At 42.6% G+C, this 26,013-nt stretch overlaps 1 protein-coding gene and 1 non-coding gene across 3 annotated transcripts in view; one reads left to right on the top strand and one right to left on the bottom strand.

Moving 5' to 3' along the window:
• PCDH11X (protocadherin 11 X-linked) overlaps positions 1–26,013 on the top strand; it is a 1,230,124-nt gene that overhangs the window by 397,355 nt on the left and 806,756 nt on the right. The gene's annotated exons all lie outside the window — the stretch shown is intronic.
• Positions 16,816–16,953, bottom strand: LOC119930202. Its single transcript, XR_005451690.1, has one exon. It is a non-coding gene; the product is annotated as a small nucleolar RNA SNORA7 (small nucleolar RNA).

The following is a 26,013-nucleotide window of genomic DNA, read 5'->3' as shown; positions in this document are numbered from 1 at the left end:
TAAAAATAAGAAACTAAAAATTAGGCAGTGCAAACTAGCAGGCTTCAGGATTGGGGTGGGCCTTTTTGAACAGTGACTTCTGACAGATGGGGATTCATGGAGACAAAGTTAAATACACAGAAAATCTTGCAGTCCATACAGATTTGGAAGAGATTTGTTGATTTCATATGGTCTTTTCAGACAAATTTCAAACAGGATGATGACTTGCTGACAGGGGAGTCATTCTGAAGATGCCTTTTTTGAGGAAGGACATGGTATATTCATTCATTTATTCATTCATTCATCCAATCATATTTATTGAGCACTTACTATGTGCAGTGCACTGTACTAAGTGCTAGAAGCAGCATGGCTCAATGGAAAGAGCCCGGGCTTTGGAGTCAGAGGTCATGGGTTCAAACCCCAGCTCCGCCAATTGTCAGCTGTGTGACTTCGGGCAAGTCACTTAACTTCTCTGTGCCTCAGTTACCCCATCTGTAAAATGGGGATTAAGACTGTGAGCCCCCCGTGAGACAATCTCATCACCCTGTAACCTCCCCAGCGCTTAGAACAATGCTTTGCACATAGTAAGCACTTAAATGCCATTATTATTATTATTATTGGGAAGTACAAGTCGGCAACATATAGAGACGGTCCCTACCCAACAATGGGTTCACAGTCTAGAAGGGGGAAGAAGGTACAGAGAAGAGCAATCATGATTATTAGGTTGATAGGTCAGATTCCCATAGAGATTAAATGGAAAACACTAAGGATTTGAGTCTCAAAAGTCGTGCAGGGTATGGATGGGGGAACATGACGGTGTTGTGTTTGTGGACCAAATTCCCAAACAATAGGACAAGGGAACAGCCAGTGAAGGGTGATGCCGGTGGGATTCATTCATTCATTCAATCTTATTTATTGAGCACTTACTGTGTGCACAGCACTGTACTAAGCACTTGGGAAGTACAAATCGGCAACATATAGAGACGGTCCCTACCCAACAGCGGGCTCACAGTCTAGAAGGGGGAGACAGACAACAAAACAAAACATGGAGACAGGTGTCAAAATCGTCAGAATCAAAATGGACAAAAAGAAACAACTTTGAGAATGGCCCAGTGGAGAGAACACTGGACTTGAAGTTAGGATATCCAGGTTGTTATTCCATATGACGTCAATGGAGATGGGATTATGGATGGAATGGAGGTAACAAAAGCATGTTAACCCTTGAGCAGAAAGAACAGCCGCCGTGCTGACCCATTCCTTTCAGGCCAAAGGGAATCATCGGCCTGGGGCATCTCCCAACCCCGGGCCCTGCTTCTTTTCTTTTCTCTTGGGATTCCAGAGCTTTAATCTGGCCTTCAGAAATGGATTCCTGAAGGTCTGTCTCTTTCAGGTCCCTAGAATCTCTTAGTGCAACTGAAGCCGTAAAAACTTCATGCAACCTCTTCAAGTTCCCAAAGCATGTGTCCTCACCTCACAAAAGTAGTGAAGACCGAGTGGTAATAGTAGTAGTAGTAACAGCAATAGTAGTATTAGTAACCAAAATAGTAGTAGTAATAGTAGAGGTATTTATTGATCGCCCTATGAATACAATGTATTGTGTAAACACTTGGGAAGGTAAAAAAGCAAACAAGAGACACATATCCTACCAATAAGGAATTTTTATTTTAATGGAGATAGAATTAAACATCTTTACAAATGGGGTAATCAGAATAGATATGTTAAGTGACCGCTGAACTTCTTCGTGCCTCAATTTCCTCAGCTATTAAATGGGGATTAAATACCTGTTCTCCCTGTTACTTAGACTGTAAGACCTATGCCAGACAGGGGCTGTGTCTGACTTAATTAACTTATACCTACCTCAGTGCTTGAGACAGTGTTTGATACATAATAGGTTCTTAACAAATACCATAAAAATAGAAACTCTGTGTGTGTGTGCTTGTGTGTATTCATTCATTCATTCAATTGTATTTATTGAGCACTTACTTTGTGCAAAGCACTGTACTAAGCGCTTGGGAAGTACAAGTTGGCAACATATAGAGACGGTCCCTCCCCAACAACGGGTGTATAATATGTGTTTGTGTGTGTGTGTGTGTGTGTGTGTGTGTGTGAGTGTGTATATATTATATGTTGCCAACTTGTACTTCCCAAGCGCTTAGTACAGTGCTCTGCACGCAGTAAGCGCTCAATAAATACGATTGAATGAATGAATTAATTAATTAATTAATGCAGAGGGAGGGTATACATGAATAAATGTGTTACTCCTAGACTTGGTAACTATGATCAGTCATTTCCAAAGCACCAGCAGTTAAGGAGGCGGAATTTTTGCCCACTGAGAAATTACACGCTTTGGAACATTTTAACTTCAGAAAGCAGCATCAACTCCTTAGAGGAAGTCTTATTAATGTAAATAGCGAATGATTTTTTCACTCTCTACCACCCATGAAGTCGATCTGAGCCTGGATGAGCCCTGCAGGGGTGTGAAGCAGGAGGAGAAATAATGCTTCTTTCTAAGGCACTCAAATGTCTATTGTACACAAAGGAAATGCAAATATACTTGGAAACCAACTTGTCTAAATACTGGCATCTTTGCCTAAAGAGATTAGATACAATTGGAAGCAGCATAGCCTAGCGGAAAGAAAAACGGGCCTGAGAGCCACAGGGCCTGGGTTCTAAACCTGGCTCTGCTACTTGTCTGTCTGTTCTGTGACCTTGGGCAAGTCACTTAACTTCTCCGTGCTTCCGTTACCTCCTCTGTAAAATAGGGATTAATGCCCCATGTGGGACAGAGACTGTGTCCAACCTAATTTGCTTGTTTCTACGCCAGTGCTTAGTATGGTGCTTGGCACATAGTAAGCATTTAACAAATACAATTATTTTTATTAAATATATTATTGTTTTGCTATTAAAAGCCTTTATGCCCTCTTTCACCCCCTCTAGTCAATGCATTTCTTCCAAAGTGGCCCATCACCTTCCGTCTCCACTGTTTTTCCACTGAGTTTATCACCTTAATGAACTTAGTCTCTCTAAATCTTGTCGTGGACACTCTCTTCTCTCATTTTCCTATCAGTCAGTTAGTCAATCAAATGTAATGATAATAATAATAATGATGGCATTTATTAAGCGCTTACTATGTGCAAAGCACTGTTCTAAGCGCTGGGGAGGTTACAAAGTGATCAGGTGGTCCCACAGAGGGATCACAGTCTTCATCCTCATTTTACAGATGAGGTAACTGAGGCCCAGAGAAGTTAAGTGACATGCCCAAAGTCACACAGCTGACAATTAGCGGAGCCGGGCTTTGAACCCATGACCTCTGACTCCAAAGTGACTTATAATAATAATAATGGCATATATTAATCAGTTACTAAGTGCAAAGCACTGTTCTAAGCACTGGGGAGGGTACAAGGTGATCAGGTTACCCCATGAGGGGATCACAGTCTTAATCCCCATTTTACAGCTGAGGTAACTGAGGCACAAAAAAGTTAAGTGACTTGCCCAAATCACACAGCTGACAGTTGGCGAAGCCGAGATTTGAACCCATGACCTCTGACTCCAAAGCCCGGGCTCTTTCCACTGAGCCGCGCTTTTTAGCATCACGTGCCAAGGCAGCTTTACCATCATTGAGATCTTGGAATACAATCAGTCCTTGAGGTTTCTCATGTTGGGTGGGATATGGGGGTAGAATGGATGACAGTAACATAGACAACAGCTACTATGCAGAGAACTGAAATCGGATTTATGCAAATAGGAAAGGATGAGTGACAGTCTAGAAGTTAGTCACAAATAATGCAAAAATAAGAGAACAGGGGTCTATGGCTGAAAATCTTGAGGAAGCAGTATGTGTGTAGTGTGTGTTTATGTTTGTGTGTGTGTGTGTGTGTGTGTGTACCACCCTAAATAAACCACCTCTCCTCCTCTCCTCCCCACTCACTTCACACCCTACAGTCTTCCATGATGCTTTGTGTGCTTAGGAGGAAAATAACAAATAAGAAAATAATGCCATTTGCTTCTTTGGATAATCTTTATCATCCTTTCTAACTCCCCCAAGACTTCCTTTTCTGAAACTTTCTTAAATTTTAATTGAAGTGGGAACTGCCATATTTGGGAACCTATTCTACTGGCGGACCTTGGACCTCTTTCCCAAACAAACTACAGTCCTAGACAGTGTAGTTTATTGGGCTGAGAACCAATTGTGCCCAACAACATTTATTTTATATTTATATTAACGTCTGTCTCCCCTTCTAGACTGTAAGCTCACTGTGGGCAGAGAACATATCTACCAACTCAGTTATATTGTACTGTCTCAAGAGCTTAGCATAGTGCTCGGTAACACAGTTAAGCACTCAATAAATATGATTGACTGACAACATATGCAGTTTCTGGATTGTTGCTCGTATTCGTATGTTCATAAGCAACAGTATGTGCCTGGACTCTTCAATTTCTACTTTGCTTTATTTTTTTATTTGTTTTGGATTCGATACAAGAGAGCTGTACTAAGAAAAGTGACTGTGTGACAAAATGTAAATCCAAACATACATTTGGTTATGGCTCAGATTTCCATTCTATTTACAGAAGCAAGTAATTAATTTTCAAATGTTTCTGCTGTTTCTAAGAAATCAGAGTAAACAGGATTTTTTTAAAAAAATTTATAACCTCCGAGATATAAATCAGAATTAATTGCGGTAAAAATGAATAAGGTGCTCGTTGTCTGGAACTCTCAGCTGAAGCAACCTGCACAGATTTGAATTTCTAACAACTGGGTATCTTGTTTAGAGCCTCTTGACAAAGCGTGAATTCATCTCATGGACAGGTCTAAGTGAAAGGAGATAGATGCACCCAAATCAGAGTTTCAACTAATCATAGTTTTTGAGACCCTACTGTGTGCAGCAGTGAATCAAACGATCAGTGGTATTTATTGAGTTCTTACAGGGTTCAAAGTACTGTGCAAGTACTTGGCTCAGTACACTACCAGTAGAGTTGGTAGATTCAATCGTATTTATTGAGCGCTTACTGTGTGCAGAGCACTGTAGTAAGTGCTTGATAGATACATTCCCTGTCCACAAGGAGCTTCAGTCTAAGGGTGAGACAGACATTCATGTAAATGAATAAATTATGGATATCATCATCAATCGTATTTATTGAGCGCTTACTGTGTGCAGAGCACTGTACTGAGCGCTTGGGAAGTACAAGTTGGCAACATATAGAGACAGTCCCTACCCAACAGTGGGCTCACAGTCTAATGACTAATGACAGAGAAGCAGCGTGGCTCAGTGGAAAAAGCACAGGCTTTGGAGTTAGAGGTCACGGGTTCAAATCCCGGCTCCACCACTTGTCAACTGTGTGACTTTGGGCAAGTCACTTAACTTCTCTGGGCCTCAGTTCCCTCATCTGTAAAATGGGGATGAAGACTGTGAGCCCCACGTGGGACAACCTGATCACCTTGTAAATTCCCCAGCGCTTAGAACAGTGTTCTGCACATAGTAAGCGCTTTATAAATGCCATTATTATTATTATTAATGAATATGTAGCTAAGTGCTGTGGGGCTGAGAGTGGAGTGCAACACTCCATCCTAAGCACTTGTGTGAGTGTCCTAGAGTCAGAAGACTTGTACGTGGTGAAGCACCTAGCATCCAGCTCCCACCCACAAATGCTTCCCACACCAGAAGATTGAGAAGCAGCGTGGCTCAGTGGAAAAAGCACGGGCTTTGGAGGCAGAGGTCATGGGTTCAAATCCCGGCTCCGCCAATTGCCAGCTGTGTGACTTGGGGCAAGTCACTTCACTTCTCTAGGCCTCAGTTCCCTCATCTGTAAAATGGGGATGAAGACTGTGAGCCCCCGGTGGGACAACCTGATCAGCTTGTAATCTCCCCAGCGCTTAGAACAGTGCTCTGGACATAGTAAGCTCTTAATAAATGCCATCATCATTATTGTTATTTATGCATTATGTGCACATGGCAAAGCGGCCTAGCCTCCAGCCCCATGAGCGTTCAGTGGAGACACTCCCCCATCCCACGGCTCCTCACTTTTTTTTTTATGATGGCATCAATTAAGTGCTTACGAGGTGCGGGCTTGGTGCGGGCAGAGCGGGCATCCCACACCATGCCCTGGGCAGAGGTGACACACAGCCAGCCACTGAGAGTCTCAGTCTGCTGCCAGAACGTCAGAGGCCACAGGGATTTGTTTCCTGTCCTGGGCCGTTTGGGCTTCTGGTTTGTGTTTGTCCCATCTCTTTTCCCCCGCCCTCCTCCTCCATATCTTATTTGGTAGGCCCGGGGGCGAGGGACACCTTCTGTATTCCCAATCTGGAATGTCTATCCAGCGGTTTTGGTTGCAGGAACCATATCCTGCCCTTGCTTCTGAGTTCTGTTTTGCTACTTTACAGCAAAGCGGCATGACTTAAGTGGATACGAGAAGCAGCGTGGCTCGGTGGAAAGAGCATGGGCTTTGGAATCAGGGGTCATGGTTCAAATTCCGGCTCCACCAATTGTCAGCTCTGTGACTTTGGGCAAGTCACTTCACTTCTCTGGGCCTCAGTTACCTCATCTGTAAAATGCGGATTAAGACTATGAGCCCCCCGTGGTACAACCTGTACCACCCTGAGATCACCCTGTAATCTCCCCAGCACTTAGAACAGTGGTTTGCAAATAGTAGGCACTTAATAAATGCCATCATTGTTATTATTATTATTATTATTATTATTATTATTAGAGCACGGACCTGGAAGTTAGATGGACCTGGGTTCTAATCCCAGCTCTAACAGTTGTCTGCTGTGTGTCCTTGGGCAAGTCATTTTGCTTCTGTCTGCCTCAGTTCCCTCATCTGTAAAATGGAGATTAAGACTGTGAGCCCCCTGTGGGACAGGGACTGTGTCCAACCCGATTAGCTTGAATCTACCCTAGCGCTTAGAACAGTGCTTGATGTATAGTAAGTGCTTAACAAGAATTATTGTATTATTATTATTATCATTATTATTATTATTATTATTATTATTAGTTTGGGCAGTCACGAGATAGTGTTTGACCATGAGATGGTGGGGACCTCGGTTCACCTTGGAAGAAGAGTACAACAGAGTTGGTAGAAACGTTCTCTCCCCTCATTCTAGATGGGGGGGTCAGATGTTGATATAAATAAATAAATTATGGCAATATATATGAGTGCTTTGGGACTGAGGGTGGGGTAAGTAACAGTTGCCCAATGGATACAGATCCAGGCAAAGCCAAGCACAGTGATTGTATGAGTCTGTGTTGTGCTTTGGGTGATGTGGTCTTGAATGCACCATATTATTAACTCACTCCTAGGATGACAGTTTAAGGTTCTTTCAGACCTGGGGCAGTGGATATCAAAGGGGGATCTACAGGCCCAAGAATAAAATTGTAATAATTATAGTGACATTTATTAAGCACTTACTACGTGCAAAGCACTGTTCTATAATAATTATGGTACTTGTTAAACACTTTCGCTGTGCCAAGCACCTTTCTAAGCCTTAGGATACATAAAGTTAAGCAGGTTGGACACAGTCCCTTTCCAGCATGGGGCGCACACTCTCTTAATCCCCATTTTACAGATGAGGTAACTGAGGCTCGGACTTGCCCAAGGTCACACAGCAGACATGTGGCAGAGCTGGGATTAGAACCCAGGTCCTTCTGCCTTCACTGGTCTTCCAGACCAGCCAAGCTGCTTAATGGTTTTTATCATTTTTTGTGCCTATCTGCCCTGCTAGGCTGTAAACACTCTGAGGGCAGGGATTATGCTTTGTAAAATGATTGTGCTCTCTTCAAATACTTTAGTCAGTTTTCAGTATATAATAGGTAATCAGTAAATAGTAATGATTGAATGGACCTCATCAGTGGGCAATTGGAGATCCTAAAATACCCCTAAGGAAGAAGGAGCACAGTCAACTTCATTCATTCATTCATACATTCAGTCGTATTTATTGAGCGCTTACTGTGTGCAGAGCACTATACTAAGCGCTTGGGAAGTACAAGTCAGCAACACATAGACACGGTCCCTACCCAACAACGGGCTCACAGTCTAGAAGGGGGAGACAGACAACAAAACAAAACATGTGGACGGGTGTCAAGTCATCAGAATAAATAGAAGTAAAGCTAGATGCACATCGTTAACAAAATAAATAGAATGGTAAATATGTACAAGTAAAATAGAGTAATAAGGCTGTACAAACATATATACAGGTGCTGTGGGGAGGGGAAGGAAGTTGGACGGGGGGATGGGTAGGAGGAGAGGAAAAAGGGGGCTCAGTTTGGGAAGGCCTCCTGGAGGAGGTGAGCTCTCAGTAGGGCTTTGAAGGGAGGAAGAGAGCTAGGTTGGCGGATGGGCAGAGGGAGGGCATTCCAGGCCCGGGGGAGGACGTGGGCCGGGGGTCGATGGCGGGACGGGCGAGAACGAGGCACGGTGAGGAGGTTAGCGGCAGGGGAGCGGAGGGTGCGGGCTGGGCTGGAGAAGGAGAGAAGGGAGGTGAGGTAGGAGGGGGCGAGGTGATGGACAGCCTTGAAGTGAGAGTGAGGAGTTTTTGCTTGATTCATAGGTTGACAGGCAGCCACTGGAGATTTTTGAGGAGGGGAGTAACATGCCCAGAGAATTTCTGCACAACGATGATCTGGGCAGCAGCATGAAGTATAGACTGAAGTATAGACTGAAGTGAACTTGTGTGTTTTCACTAGGAGTTCTTTTTAGGAAGAATATTAGAAATTAGGGAATGTTCTTACTCCCGTTTGGAAAGAGGACGCTGTAGGTTAGAAAGATATGTGGAGCATCAGACATCTTAAGTAATTATCAGCCAGTGCTTGGCACATACGATCAGTGCCTTCCCTGGGAGTTTGTGTTTCTTCCTAGGCAAGCATCGCAACCTCTCTCTCTCTTCCTGTGATGGAGAGCTTCTTTGCCCGCTGGGTAGTCTTGGTATGACTAAATGTAGGCAAGATGCCCGCGGCACCAACACCCACGCTGATGATTTCACTTAGGAAAACCAAGCATGCAGCTCAGCTTATTTTACATTGACTTGTGCCAGCAGAAATTGCTATCCTGAAAAAAAAACAACCCTCATTCTGAGAGTGAAAGCTAGTGGAAAGAAGATGGGGCTGAGAGCTGGAAACCTGGATAGGCAATTAACAATAATAATAATCATAATAAGCATTAATAGAGAAACAGCGTGGCTCAGTGGAAAGAGCACAGGCTTTGGAGTCAGAGGTCATGGGTTCAAATCCCGGCTCCGCCAATTGTCAGCTGTGTGACTTTGGGTAAGTCACTTAACTTCTTGGTGCCTCAGTCACCTCATCTGTCAAATGGAGATTAAGACTGTGAGCCCCCCGTGGGGCAACCTGATCACCTTGTAACCTCCCCAGCGCTTAGAACAGTGCTTTGCACATAGTAAGCGCTTAATAAATGCCATTATTATCATTATTAATAATAATGGTATTTGTTAAGCACTTACTATGTGCCACGCAAGCTCTGTTCTAAGCACTGGGGTAGTTCCAAGTTAATCAGGTCCCAGTCCCACATGGGGCTCACTTTCTTAATCCCCATTTTACAGATGAGGTAACTGAGGCACAGAGAAGGGAAATGACTAGCCCAAGGTCACACAGAAGACACGTGGCAAAGCCATGATTAGTACCCAGATCCTTCTGACTTCAGGGCCCATGCTCTATCCATAAAGCCACTTTGGGTGGCCTGGGGTAAGGCACTTTAACCTCTTTGAATTTTCTGATAATGGGGATAAGATAGATCATGAGGGCTTCTATGGAACGGGAGCCATGTTCCTTCTCATAGACTTGTATCTACCCCAGAACCTAGCACATTGTAAGTGTTTATTCATAATAATAATAATAATAACGATAATAATTAAAGTACTTGTTAAGCACTTACTACATGCCAAGAACTGTTCTAAGTGCTGGGGCAGTTACAAGGTAATCAGGTTGTCCCACGTGGAGCTCATGGTCTCAATCCCCACTTTACAGATGAGGTAACTGAGGCACAGAGAAGTTAAGTGGCTTGCCCAAGGTCACACAGCTGACAAGTGGCAGAGCCGGCATTAGAACCCACATCCTCTGACTCCCAAGCCCAGACGTTTTCCACTAAGCCACGCTGCCATCATTTTTTTAAATGGTCATTCGGTGTGATAGCCAAGTTTTCAGTTATGCTCTGCGAAAAATAGTTTTCCATTGATTCATTGATTCATTCAATCGTATTTATTGAGCACTTACTGTGTGTAGAGCACTGTACTAGGTGCTTGGAAAGTACAATTCAGCAATAGAGACAATCCCTCCCCACACTGGGCTTACAGATTAGAAAGGGGAAGACAGACATCAAAACAAGTAAACCAGCATCGATATAAATAAATAGAATTATAGATATATACACATCAAAACAAGTAAATAGGCATCATTATGAATAAATAGAATTATACATATATACATATATACATAAGTGCTGTGGGGTGGGGAAAGGGGGGAAGAGAAAAGGGAATGAGTCGAGGTGACGTGGCAGGGGTGGGGAGCTGAAGAAATGGGGGGCTTAGTCTGGGAAGGCTTCTTGGAGGAGGTGAGTTATCAGTAGCACTTTGAAGGGGGGAAATGTGATTGTTTGGTGGATTTGAGGAGGGAGGGCATTCCAGGCCAGAGACCAACTGTTGGACAGGCGAGAAAGAGGCCCAGTGAGAAGGTTAGTGGCACCAGAGGAGTGGAGTATGGGGACTGGGATGTAGAAGGAGAGAAGAGAGGTGAAGTAAGAGAGGGCAAAGTGATGGAGAGCTTTGAAGCCTATAGTGAGGAGTTTTTGCTTGAAAAGGAGGTTGATAGGCAACCACTGGATAATTTTGAGGAGGCAGGTGTTGCATGCCCAGAACGTTTCTGTAGAAAGATAATCCGGGCGGCAGAGTGAAGTGTGGACTGAAGTGGGGAGAGGCAGGAATTTGGGAGATCAGAAAGAAGGCCAAAGCAGTAATCCAGGTGGGATAGGATGAGAGACTGTACTAATGTGGTGGCAGTTTGGATGGAGAGGAAAGGGCAGATCTTGGCAATGCTGTGAAGGTGAGACTGGCAGGATTTGGTGATGGATTGGATGTGTGGTTGGATATGTGGAGTGAATGAGAGAGCGGAGTCAAGGATGACACCAAGGTTACGGGCTTCTGAGAAGGGAAGGATGGTTGTGCCATCCACAGTGATGGAAAACTTAGGAAAAGGATAGGGTTTGGGAGGGAAGATAAGGAGCTCTGTCTCGGACATGTTCAGTTTTAGGTGGCGGGAGGACATCCAATTCTGATTTTTTCTCTCCCACCTTCTTAGACTGTGAGCCCTATGTGCGACAGGGATCATGTGTAACTTGATTATCTTATATTTATCTCAGTGCTTCGTAAAGGGCTAGGCACATAGTAAGCCCTTAAGAAATGCAACAGTGATTATTGTCCTTAGGAAACAGTGGCAGTTCTTAATTGAACTTCAGCACCAGTCAAAGAGGATGTATTTTATATGCTCCTAATCCCAACTTTTATATCACATAATTGAACTGATTCTGCATTCACAGAGACAAGGAAATGTGATTTACAGGCATGATACTGATAGTTCATTTTACTAAGTTTACAAGACATCAATATTTCATAATCTCTGAAATAAAATGACTATTTATTGTACTTGAGTAGGTTCTCAAATTCATAAATATTTTCATTTCAAAATTTTAGAGAAAATGCATCAAGTTCAGTATTCTAGTCTCAGTAATCATCCCATCTACTATACAGTCAAATTGAACCAAGTGGCAAAGAAAGAAATATCTCAGTACCCAGAAAAATATATTGATTGGTTTTCCGTGCATTTGTGTTGACAATACCTTAGGTTTTGTTGATCCTGCCAAACAATTATCTTCATCTTCAGGAAATCCAGCATTCACAAGTCTCAGAACCAAATGAAAACACAAAGATGAAAACTTTTTTTAGAAGTTTTGTTCCGATTCTGAACGGTATAGGATGACGATTTTTGTTTTGACATGGCACAGAGCCACAGGTTGGGAGAGTATAGTAAAAGAGAATTGGCAGCTGTGTTCCCTGCCCACAAAGAGCTTATTCATTCATTCAGTCATATTTATTGAGCGCTTACTGTGTGCAGAGCACTGTACCAAGCGCTTGGGAAGTACAGATTGACATCATATAGAGACAGTCCCTACTCAACAACGGGCTCACAGTCTAGAAGGGGGAGACAGACAACAAAACAAAACAAGTAGACAGGTGTCAATAAGCTTGAAGTTTAGAAGCACACAATTTGACATCCTCTACTTTCCCCTTCACATTCGTATGTATGTATATATGTTTGTACATATTTATTACTCTATTTATTTATTTATTTATTTATTTATTTTACTTGTACATATCTATCCTATTTATTTTATTTTGTTAGTATGTTTGGTTTTGTTCTCTGTCTCCCCCTTTTAGACTGTGAGCCCACTGTTGGGTAGGGAATGTCTCTATATGTTGCCAATTTGTAATTCCCAAGTGCTTAGTACAGTGCTCTGCACATAGTAAGCGCTCAATAAATACGATTGATGATGATGATGATGATGATGATTCGTAACTGCCCTTCAGTCCACATTAAGTACCCCTCTTCCATCCATCTTTCCAAACTCTTCTTGTATCTGCTGGCATTTTAAACTTCAGAGCTTTGTGTGCTGATAAATTCCTTAGACTTATCACATGCTTTGTGGAGGAGTGCTTCATTTTATTTCAGAGGAGAGAGCTTTTTGGGACATTAACTAGAGGGTGGACAGAATTTACAATGCACGACTCACGGTGGTTAATTCGGAACAAGCTATTATTCTTTGTACAATATGTAGCATCTCTAATAATGACTTTAGTCAAACAGGTGATTCTGGGGATGTCAGATATGATTAGTTTCTCTTTCACCCTAACTCTGATTCTTCCTTACTAGGAAGGGTAGTTTTGTTCTGTGAGATTTCCTGGGACAGAGGTGTGGTTCAATATGCTAATGATCGCTTTATTCTATTTTTTGCCACTGTTTTCCCACATGACCCCATGATCACCCCTGGAGAATGGGAAAAAATCAAGTTCACTGATCAGCTCTTTATAATAATGATGGTATTTGTTAAGTGCTTAGTATGTGCCAAGCACTGTTCTAAGCGCTGGAGTAGATAGAAGGCAATCAGGTTGTCCCATGTGGTGCTCACAGTCTTATTCCCCACTTTACAGATGAGGGAACTGAGGCACAGAGAAGTGAAGTGGCTTGCCCAAGGTCACACGGGATTAGAACCCACATCCTCTGACTCCCAAGCCCAGGCTCTTTCCACTAAGTCACATTGCTTCTCTGATGGTATTTGTTAAGCTGTCACTATGTGCCAAGCACTGTTCTAAGCACTCGGGGAGATTCAAGGTAATCAGGTTGTCCTACGTGGGACTCACAGTCTTAATCCCCCCTATACCCCAACGTGATTCTTAATTCTTCACAAACTCACTTTCTCACTGTCCTTTAATAATAATAATTATGGTATTTGTTAAGCTGTCACTATGTGCCAAGCACTGTTCTAAGCACTCGGGGAGATACAAGGTAATCAGGTTGTCCTACGTGGGACTCACAGTCTTAATCCCCCCTGTACCCCAGCGTGATTCTTAATTCTTCACAAACTCACTTTCTCACTGTCCTTTAATAATAATAATTATGGTATTTGTTAAGCACTTCCTATGTGCCAAGCACTGTTCTAAGCACTGGGATAGTTACAAGGTCATCGGGTTGCCCCACATTGGGCTCACAGTCTTTGTTCCCATTTTACAGATGAGGGAACTGAGGCACAGAGAAGTAAAGTGACTTGCCTAAGGTCATACAGCTGACAAGTGGCAGAGCTGGATTAGGACCCACGTCCTCTGATTCCCAACCCTGTGCTCTTTCCACTAAGCCACGCTGGAAGTCCTTTGTTATTGATTCTTTTACTTCCAACTCTTTTCTCACATCTTTCCTTCAGCCTAGAAATCCCCCCCTCCCCGCTCCTTCAAATACTCCCGATCATATTCACCCATCTTGAAAGCCTTTTGTAAATCCCATCAAATTCTAGAGGCAGCAGTGCCCGGTGGAAAGAGCGCAGGCCTGGGAATCAGAGGTCCGGGGTTCTTATCCCGGATCTGCCACCTGCCTGCTGTGTGATCTTGGGCAAGTCACTTAACATATTTTTGCCTCAGTTTCCTCATCTGTAAAATGGCCATTAAGACTGTGAGCCCCATGTAGGACAACCTGATCACCTTGTATCCACTCCAGCGCTTAGAACAGTGCTTCACACATAGTAAGTGCTTAACAAATGCCATTATTGTATTATTATTATCAATAATAATTATTATTGATAATGCTTATTATTATTGTGTTTTTTGTTAAGTGTTTACTATGTGTCAGGAACGTTCTAAACCCTTGGGTAGATACAACTGTATCTAGACTGTGAGCCCGTTGTTGGGTAGGGACTGTCTCTATATGTTGCCAAATTGTACATTTCAGGCACTTAGTACAGTGCTCTGCACACAGTAAGCGCTCAATATGAATGAATGAATGAATACAAATAAATCAGGTTGGACACAGTCCCTGTCCCACATGGGGCTCACAGTCTAATGGTGGGGAGACCAGGCATTAAATCCCCATTTTACAGATGAGGACACTGAGGTACAGAGAAGTTAAGTGACTTACCCAAGGTCACACAGCAGGTAACTGACAGAGCAGGAATTAGAACCCAGGTCCTCTGATTTTTGGGCCCATGATTCAATACCTTTTCTCCCTCCTAATTAGACTGTGGGCCCCTTGTGGTTCAGGGACACTGTCCAGCCTGATTCTCTATGATCTCAACCAGCGCTTAGTACAGTGCCTGACACACAGTAAGTACTTAACAGATACCACAGTTATTGCTACTGACATTTCACGATTTAGCTCCACCTTCCCTGATCATTTCCACCCACCATGTTTATGTACCTTTGCATTTACATCTATTCTTGACTCATATTAACATATAAATTCATATATAATTTTTCTATTTTGTGTTTTAGTCTTACTAGCCATAGTCATAGCCTTTCATCAATGTCATATGTCTGTTAGTTTTCCTCCATTCAATGGTTGAGCTCCCCAACATGCATTTTCTTTCTTTCTTTCTTTGTTAATTTTTCAGTTCAGGGCAGAGCCTGGAGCTCTGGAGTATCATGGAATTGATAGGATCTATCCAAAATAGCCACAGAACCGATGAGAGTTCACTGGGTTACAATAAAAATAATAATAATAATAATGATGGTATTTGTTAAGCACTTACTATGTGCAAAAACTGTTCTAAGTGCTGGGGAGGTTACAGGGTATTCAGGTTGTCCCACGGGGGGCTCACAGTTTTTAATCCCCATTTTTCAGATGAGGGAACTTAGGCACAGAGAAGTTAAGTGACTTAATAATGGTGGTATTTATTAAGCACTTACTATGTGCAGAGCACTGTTCTAAGCGCTGGGGAGGTTACAAGGTGATCAGGTTGTCCCACGTGAGGCTCACAGTCTTAATCCCCATTTTACAGGTGAGGGAACTGAGGCATAGAGAAGTTAAGTGACTTACCCAAAGTCACACAGCTGACAAGTGGCAGAGCCAGGATTTGAACCCATGACCTCTGACTCCAAAGCCCATGTTCTTTCCACTGAGCCACACTGCTTCTTGCCCAAAGTCACACAGCTGACAGTTGGCGGAGCTGGGATTTGAGCCCATGACCTCTGACTCCAAAGCCCATGTTCTTTCCACTGAGCCACGCTGCTTCTTGCCCAAAGTCACACAGCTAACAGTTGGAGGAGCCGGGATTTGAACCCATGACCTCTGCCTCCAAAGCCCGGGCTCTTTCCTCTGAGCCACGCAACTGTTTGCTAGGTGCTGTCACAATAATAATGAATAATAATATGGTATTTGTTAAGCACTTTTAGGCACTCAATCATCTCTCTTCCTCCTACCTTACCTTGCAGATTTCCTACTACAGATCAATTCCTAAACTTTCCTCTTCTACCTCCATCTTTTCTATTCCAATCATTCAGTCAATCAGGCGACTGTCAATCCCTTGATCACTTTCTCTCTCTGGTCTGGAACTCTGTCCCCCCTTTTTAGACTGTGAGCCCACTGTTTTTAGACTGTGAGCCCACTGTTGGGTAGGGACTGTCTCTATATGTTGCCAACTTGTACTTCCCAAGCGCTTAGTACAGTGCTCTGCACACAGTAAGCACTCAATAAATATGATTGATTGATTGATTGATTGATTGATTCATACTCTATAGTCCACCACTCTCCCCGCCCACAAAATGCTCCTTAAATCACCTCTCCTCCATGGAGCCAAGAACTTAACTATTCCTGGCGTCAATGCAAGATAGGTCAGAGACAGTCCCTGTTCCACATGGAGCTCACAGTCTGTGTAAGAGGGACAAGAGTTATTGGATCTCCATTTTACAGATGAGGACACTGAGGCACAGAGAATGCAGGCAAAGGGCGGAGAACCTAGACCCCCTGATTCCTAGGCCCTTGCTCTTCTCACTAGGCCACTTTGCTGCATTTCACAGTGAATTTTTCTGAGTTCTCCAGGTCACCTCAGAGAAAGTTCCATCTTGCTCAGTAGTGTCTTGTCTTATGCCGTTGTCGTCTTTGACCCATCACGATGCCATGACACATCTCCCGCAGAATGCCCCACCTCTATCTGCTGTCGTTCTGCTACTGTATGCATACAGTTTTGTTGGTAAAAATATGGAAGCAGTTAACCATTGCCTCCTTCTCCATGGTAAACTTGAGTCTTCACCCTTGATTCTCTCCCATGCTGCTGCTGCCCAGCACAGATGAGTTTCGACTTTATGGCAGATTGCCTTCCACTCGCTAGCCACTGCCCGAGCTAGGAATGGAATGGACAGACCTCTGCTTGACTCTCCCTCCTGTAGTCGAGACTGGTAGAGGACTGGAAATTCTCCAGGTGTGACCCTGAGAGGGGTTAGTAGTGTCAGGATAGTGATATCAGCAGTATTTGGGGTAAAGACACCTAGGGTGATCCAGGTTTGCAGCTCAAAACAGGAAAGATGTGTTCTGTTACTTTCAGTCTAGATAGACTATCTAACGGGACTTCACGAACAAGAATTCCTATTCTGATTTCAGCACAAACCCCCTTCCCCACCCCTTCAGGGAGCTGCAGCATCTGTTATTGTCTGAAGTTCAAACCAGGGCTGCTGGGTTTTTTTTTTTAATAATATTTATTAAGCGCTTACTATGTGCAAAGCACTGTTCTAAGCGCTGGGGAGGTTACAAGGTTATCAGGTTGTCCCACGTGGGGCTCACACTCTTAATCCCCATTTTACAGATGGGGTAACTGAGGCTCAGAGAAGTGAAGTAACTTGCCCGAAGTCACACAGCTGACAAGTGATAGAGTAGAGATTTGAACCCGTGACCTTTGGCTTCAAAGCCGGTGCTCTTTCCACTGAGCCACACTGCTTCTCCAGATGGTTTCTCACCCATCCAGCCCACACCATGCAGTCGCTGGGGCTCTGGTTCCGGAGAACCATGCGGCTCACAAAGACAAAAAATTCAGCTTCAGAAAGTTCGCATTCAGGTAAACCTAGATCATTATTCATTCGGAGGAACGGCATTGCGCAGTGGATAGAGCATGGGCCTGGGAATCAGAAGGACCTGGGTTCTCATCCAAGCTCCATCACATTTATTAATTCGTTCAATCGTATTTATTGAGTGTTTACTGTGTGCAGAGCCCTGTACTAAGCGCTTGGGAAGTACAAGTAGGCAACATATAGAGACGGTCCCTACCCAACAACGGGCTCACAGTCTAGAAGGGGGAGACAGACAACAAAACAAAACATGTAGACAGGTGTCAAAATCATCAGAACAAATACAATTAAAGCTATATGCACCACATGTCTGCTGTGTGGCCTTGGGCAAGTCACTTGACTTCTCTGGGCCACAACTCCCTCATCTGTAAAATGGGGATTAAGATTAAGTACCAATGCATGGTATTGGAACTGTGTCTAACCCAATTTGTTTGTATCTGCCCTAGCGTTTAGTACAGTGCCTGGCATATAGTAGCATTTAACAAATACCATTATTACTAATTATTATTATTATTGTTAAGAATGTGACTATTAGTTGCATCACAGAGTAAACCATTCTCCCCACATTTGGTGCTGGGAAATATAGATTTCCAGAAACGAGTCTTCCTCCTTGGCTTCCTGTTAGTTTTCTTCTGCAAGTGCTTGTTCAGTGTGGAGAATCAGTCTCCAGCTGATGCAGTGAACAGAAATAAATAATGATAATAATGTTAATGGCATTTATTAAGTGCTTATCATGTGCAAAGCACCGTTCTAAGCACTGGGGATTTTACAAGGTGATCAGGTTGTCCCACGGTGGGGGGGGCTCACAGTCTTCATCCCCATTTTACAAATGAGGGAACTGAAGTACAGAGAAGTTAAGCGACTTGCCCAAAGTCACACAGCAGACAATTGGGGGAGTCGGAATTTGAACCCACAACCTCTGACTCCAAAGCCTCTGCTCTTTCCACTGAGCCACGCTGCTTCTCAGCGTGGCATCAGAACAGGCATTTGCCTAGTGGAAAGCGCACAGGGCAGGGAGCCAGGAGACTTGGGTGCTAATTCTGGCCCTGCCACTTGCCTGCTCTGTGACCCTGGACCAACCACTTGACTCCTCTGTGCCACAGTTACCTCATGTGTAAAAGGAGGATGAAATACCTATTGTCCCTCCATTTCGACTGTGACCCCCTTCTGAATCGGGGACTGTGTCCGGTCTGATTTTACTGTAGCTCCCCAAGTGATTAGCCTAGTGCCTGCACAGAAAAAATACTTAACAAGTGCAACTCTTATCATTATTATTATTGCCTCTAACCTCAAAGAAAGTGCTACTAGAAAATCTGGCAGTTACTGTGAGCATGATGTGCACTGCTCATGTCCTCTTTTCCTGTCTGTGTCCTGCACTGGGGGAGGATTTGGGCTATGCAGAATCTCACTGCCCAGAGAGGCCTCAGGAGGGATTAGTAGATCATTCTCTCCACATAAAATCTTGCTCCGCATTTCCTCTGAAATCAGGCCCACTTTTCTCTGGAATAAAAATCCACATGCTATAACTGTGCAACTGCAAAAGGAGAATTTAATTCACATTACTGTCCAGTCTGAGAAAAAACAAAGGGAAAAGAAGTTACTAATAACTCTGATTTGTTTTCAAGGAGAACTCTACATCTAGGCCTATTTTCAGACTTTTACTGATTGACTAGCTCTGTTTGATGAATTATAAATCACACAGGAATAAAATAGTGAAAATCTCATTGAATTTCTAAGTCCAAGACAATCCATAAATAAAACAGTTTGAGATATATAGCATAGCTGCAATATTTTAGCAATTTAGTTCATTCGTGTGGTTTTCTTACTGAGTTCTAGGAATGCCAGCAAGACCACTCACTCACAGTGGAAATGTGGAAAATCTCTTTCCTTGTTTTATTTCAGCTGGTTGTAGATTTTCCTAAATCTGAATTTTCTAGTCTGGATTTTGGGTTCTCCTATCACCATATCCCTCTAGACTGTAAGCTCGTTATAGGCAGGGAAAATACCTCCTAATTCTGTTGTATTACACTCTCCCAAGCATTTAATACAGTGATCTGCACATAGTAAGTGCTCAGTGAATATCATTGACTGATCAATCACAGTCATTTGAGGAAGATGCCTCTTCTCTCCTCTGAAATCCTCCCTTTTACCTCCCATGATCATTTCACATCTTTGCAGGCTCAGCCTATCTAGTCTGCTAGATACTGGGGGAATTCTGGATCTGACACAAACCAGCTGGGCGCTTTAGCTGCAGAGGATGAACCAGAGAAAAAACTACTACTTCCCTCTTCCACCCCAACTCTTTGCCCCAGATGCAGCTGAGTCCTAGTGGCAGGGAGCTCAGGGGATTTAACATGAGAGTTCAACCCTTTTTACCCACATTCCTGTAAAAGTGCTTAAACCTAGGAAGGCTAGCTTATGAAATCTTAAAGATTTTTACTAAACTCTGGTCATTTCTCAGAAGAATATGTTCAATAATGCATCATGGGTAGTTGTTAGTGAACTGTACTTCCCCATAACTAGTCATCTTTCTTTGAGGTGTGTCATTTTCTTTAGTTTACTGCCTTTATTTGTCCTTGTAACTCTCTTGCCTTGCTAACGAGGCACATTGAGAAGCTTTTCAAGTTAGAAAAACTTCATGATTAACTTTGAATTTGCATCAGAATCAGGGAGGGGGAAAAAGCCACTTTTAGATTCAACTCTCATACGCCTACACTTGAAATTAGAAAAAAAACCTATTCCTCTAAACAAGGATTTTTTTTTTTTCTAGTGGAGATAAGAATGAATTTAATAATATTAAAAACATTTTTTAAATGATGGAATATTTTACTTCAGCAAGATGAGAATTAATTTTTATTTTTATAACATCCAAATATATAGATAAGTTTTGTTTCCTTTCATTCTTTCAAACATCTCCATTTTGTTTGAGGGTCTTTAAACTCTCTGGAGTGTACTTGCCGCATTTAGATAGGATAGATCACATTTTATTGGTTCACTAATGGAAGCTATCAGGATATTCACTGAAAGGCTGAAGTCAAGATGACATCCTCTCATTGAGACAAGTACTCTACTCATGGACTCCAAAGTATCAATTTACCATTGCAGAATAGCTAAGTCAACTTCTTATCTCATTCATTTACATACAGTTTTCATAATAGATTGTAAGTCCCATTTAGATTGACGGTCCTTGAAGGTGAAAGTGTGTCTACTTAACTGTACTGTGCTCTTTCCAGGCAACAACGCTCTGCACAGGGTGAGTAATCAATAAATGCTATTGACTGATTATTAATAATGGCACAAAAAGTTCCTTAATCCTCAGCCCACACCATGAGGGATGCGATAATAAGTTCTCACTTGGCTATATATAATTTTAAATTGTGTAATTAGTGTGTTTCTTTCTTTAGGGTAGATTTGATCAAAAGGGAAGGTTTAACCGATAACCTGTAAGTAAATGAGCTAGTAGTGGCCCCTTAAAAACATTGCCTCCTCAGCCCCCAGGTTCCACGAGGGGAATTTGACACTGATTGCTACAATTGGCTTCACCTGTTAGGAAGACCTATAGGAAAGCCTCTTTAGCTTCCTGGGCTCAGTGGGAGAAGGGTGTTTAGTTCATTTAGATGGCCCTTATCAGCATCAGAGTGAATAGCTTGAGGAAATGCAAGCTTTCTGGGGATTTTAATAACAAATACCAAGGGATTCACACAGAGCCCAGGAGAGTGTTTTTCCAGAGAGGAGGTGGGCTGAGCCACTAGGAGTTAGAAAAAGTCAGCTGAATGTGGAATGGTGGCATTCCCCAGACCAGACCTTCCTTCTTGGTTAAAGGTAAGCGTATTCTCCTAAGCAAGGAGAATTAAAACCACCCCTGAATCAATGAGGAGGTAAAGCAGAAAAGGTTAGGAAACAGATGATGCAGAAAAAGTTCCCCCCACCCTGGACTATGTGAAGGTCTGATAGTATGACTCTAGGAGGATGGAAGGTTAGTGTGAACACAATGATTAAACCTTTACATGTATATGTCATATGTATATGAGAAGCAACATGGCACAATGGATAGAGCAGGGCCCTGGGAGTTAGAAAGTCATGGGTTCAAATCCTTGCTCTACCACTTATATGCTGTATAACCTTGGGTAAATCACTTCTCTGTGTTTCAGTTTTCTCATCTGCAAAATGGATATTGAGACTGTGAGTCCATGTGGGACAGGGATTGTGCTCCCGATTTGTTTGTATTTTCTACCCCAGTTCTTAGCACAGTGCCTGTCAAATGGTAAGTGCTTAACAAATACCACAACTATTATTATGGCTGTATATATATATATACATACATGTGTCTACTTAATTGTACTGTATTCTCTCCAGGCAACAGTGCTCTGCACAGGGTGAGTGCTCAATAAATGCTATTGACTGATTATTAATAATGGCACAGAAAGTATATATGAATAGACCTTAATATATATGTATAATACAGCGTGGCTCAGTGGAAAGAACATGGGCTTTGGAGTCAGAGGTCATGGGTTCAAATTCCGGCTCCGCCAACTGTCAGCTGTGTGACTTTGGGCAACTCACTTAACTTCTCTGTGTATGTTACCTCATCTGTAGAATGGGGATTAAAACTGTGAGCCCCCTGTGGGACAACCTGACCACCTTGTAACCTCCCCAGTGCTTAGAACAGTGCTTTGCACATAGTAAGTGCTTAACAAATAACATTATTACTATTATTATCCTAAACAAGAATGAGGCAGAGGGGCTTATTTTGTTAAGGGGTTGTTGTGATTAAGCCAACTGCTGTACTCCATCCCCCCAGAACCCTGGAATATATGGAGCCAAACAGACTTCTCCATTTTTTTCAGCTCAGCCTAATCCTATCAGGATTTTGGGGGAGCCAGTTTTGGGAGGTAACAATCCAGTCCCTTTTAGCAAGCTTGTACAAAGACAAGACAAGATAATCCTAAAAGAGGTGCCTGATTGCTACAGTTTGAGCGAATATCCTTTTTCATATAAATGGATCTTCACAACAATGCCTATTCTTTTTGAGCCACGGAGTTTTTAAGTTTCATAAGTACATCTTTATTTTTGAATGCTGGTTTGCCTGCAACAGCCGGTGTTGCAAGTTATTTTAGAAGAGTTGTTTTTGGAGGCTAGGGAAACCAAGGTTGGAACAAACATTGCCAATCTAAAAGCAGCGTGAAAGACTAACTACATCCAGGGGAGTAGGGGTGGTGGACTAGTATTTCAGCCACACCCATGGATATATATCCCTTATAGTGATAATTTTAAAGCTTGTGAGCCAGCTATGCAGGTAGGGGGGCGAAGCAGATGGTGATAAGAGATCATTTTTAGAAAACGGTAAGACACACGTTCCTAGTCTTTTCAACAGACTGGGTTGGCTAGATGGTCAAATGACACCATCTTGTCCAGAAGCTCTGGAGAAAACCAGCCAGTTCAAGGTGTCCTTTCATAGACAGTTTAAACAACCTGCAGTGCTTTGGCATTTGTCTTGACTCTTCCTTCTTTTTCATAAAAACCATTTGCTGTTCACAGGGCATTAGCCAAAAAAGGTATGTCTTTTTAAATCCCTATAGCAACATTCTACCTAAAACAATTAAGTTGCTATTTTTCTCCGTGAAAGGCCAAATGAAAGGATGTGCTTCTCCTTTGCTCTTCTTTGTGAAACTTGATATGGGAGGGAGGGGGTAGAGGAGTTAGGTGAAAGCTAGAGTCTTTATTTTGCTCTCTAGTCACCTGAGGCAGGTTCCCAGGTGGCTGGCCGGTTTTCAGCACTACATTGCTGTTAGAGGGTAATTTAGGAGCCATTAAAGGGCTCCCAATTTAATTTGTTTTAAGAGACTCAATAAGAAAACTGAATCAGCCATGAGGGATAGGACCAGTGTACAGATTAGTACCTACAAAAGAATGCTGGCAAGGTTAAGAAGGGTTAAGAAATCTATTGCTAAAGCAGGAGAAGTCAAACTATAACATACTACTTGGAAAAATCAATTTATAATTAACTTTAGGGACATGTCAAAACATTTTTTTAGGTCCCAAAAGATCAGAAATTGCTGTCAGTCTCCAGTAAGCGAACAGCTTTTGTATTGTCACCAGATTTAAAGAATGGTAGAAAATGTGAAGTTTTCCTTCACTGAAACTCCATGGTATTTTTTTTACTTGTTGCAACTTTGAAATCTGTTTATTCAATGGTATTGAGCGTTTACTATGTCCCGAGCAGTGTACTAAGTGCTTGGGAGAGTACAGCACGATTGGTAGGCATGGTACCTGCCCCCAATGGGCTTACAGTCTAGAGGCAGAGACAGACATTAATGTAAATGAATTATGGGCACGTCCTGTGGGGTGAATATAAAGTGTTTAATGGGCACAGATCCATGCTTATAGGTGATTCAGAAGGGATAGGGAGAAACAGCGTGGCTCAGTGAAAAGAGCACGGGCTTTGGAGTCAAACGTCATGGGTTCAAATCTCGGCTCCGCCAACTGTCAGCTGTGTGACTTTGGGCAACTCACTTAATTTCTCTGTGCCTCAGTTACCTCAATTGTAAAATGGGGATTAAAACTGTGAGCCCTCCGTGGGGCAACCTGATCATCTTGTAACCTCCCCTGCACTTAGAACAGTGCTTTGCACATAGTAAGTGCTTAACAAATACCATCATTATTATAGGGAGTTGAGGGGTGGGGAGGATCAATTGGGGAAGGCCTCTTGGAGGAGATGTGACCTTTAAATAAGGGTTTGAAGATGGGATGAGTGGTGGTTTGGCCTGAAACACCCTCTCTAGTCATGTCCTCTAAACTTTAAGCTCAGCATGGGCAGGGAATGTGTTTATTGTTATATTGTCCTCTCCCAAGTGCTTAGCACAGTGCTCTGCACACAGTAAGACATACAGAGCACTGTACTCTCCTCTTGGTACAGAACAATAGAGTTGGAAGACATGTTCCCTGCCAACAGTGAGGTTACAGTGTAGAGGGGGGGACAAATATTGATATAAATAAATAGATTTTGAATAAAATACCTGCTCTCCTTCACTCTTAAACTGTGAGCCCCATGAGGGACAGAGACTGAGTCTATTGTCACATGGCTTACACAAATGCATGGAACGTAGAAAACACAAAATATATACAATTTAAATTAACCTGGGAAGTGTGTCGGGTAAAGGAACAGGGAGATACTTTGGCTACATTATGATATCATTACCAGCCATACACAGTGGTCATAATCAACCTTTGGAGAGAATGAGGTGGTGAATATTTTGCCTAGATCAATTCTTTCTTTCTTTCTTCCTGTTGTTCCGTGTAAACTAATCCCATTAAGATTCTGAAAGTCCTGTCATGGGTGCTTACTGGATAAAGTGATTAAGGGCTGCATGAAGTGATTAAAGACTCCGTAGAATATCTCAAACACTATGGTGAATCTGTTGCTCTTTACCAATAGGTTTCCAATAGCAAATTCAAATTTACCCTGACAGATAGAACCAGAACCTGCTTTCCTGATGACTTGCAGATAGTTTGAGAGGTCTTGCATAATCCTGGCCCTGGATGTACAGGAAACACAAAAGATGGAATATTATGGTTCCTAGGTCACTGAAGAAAATGCTACCACCATGCAATTTCTGCAGTGCCATTTGGCTTTTTAATCCTGATTTTATTTTCCCTCGCTATGCATTCCTTTTGATCATCCATAAGAGCTGATTTTGAAAATAGGCATGGTTCCCATACTGTGGGGTGAGCATGATTTATAGCCTAGCTAAAAATCAAAAACAATATGTTATTGTACTGTAGAGTAGCATTTGTTACTGAGACAGTAGTTGAGTCCTAAAAATGCAGCTGTTCAGCTGTTTGATACCAGATGTCTGTATTAGAGTGAAACTATTTTCCCTAAGCAGCTATATCCCATTGTCTTTTGGGGTAGGAGAGTTCACATATTGCCTGACTTGAGAAGGGGGTAGATGTTATCCATTTATTCAGCAAAATTTGGTGTCCCATTCTATAGTGTCTGCCCAGAGCAAGAGGAAATGTTGAAGATGAGGCATGTAGGGCTGACCACAGCATGAATGATCAGAAGGCTTTGTCGTATATATTTCTCCCCTTCTAGACTATAAGCCAGAGGTGGGCAGGCGATGTGTCTGTTATATTGTCCCAAGCTCTGAGTACAGTGCTCTGCACAGAATAAACACTCAGTGAATATGATTGGCAGGTTATTCAGATAAATACCATTGATTCATCAAAAACATTTAGGGGCAGGCTAAGCTGGACTGGCTTGGCCATTAGTAGACAGGGATATTAGTACTCAAATAACAATATAGATTCCAATCAATCAATCAATCGTATTTATTGAGCGCTTACTGTGTGCAGAGCACTGTACTAAGCGCTTGGGAAGTACAAGTTGGCAACATATAGACAGTCCCTACCCAACAGTGGGCTCACAGTCTAAAAGG

Source organism: Tachyglossus aculeatus, chromosome 6 (genome assembly GCF_015852505.1).
Source record: "Tachyglossus aculeatus isolate mTacAcu1 chromosome 6, mTacAcu1.pri, whole genome shotgun sequence".
In the NCBI taxonomy this organism is placed as follows: Eukaryota; Metazoa; Chordata; class Mammalia; order Monotremata; family Tachyglossidae; genus Tachyglossus; species Tachyglossus aculeatus.
The sequence above is the reverse complement of the archived record's forward strand: the minus strand, read 5'-3'. Positions and strand labels throughout refer to the sequence as shown.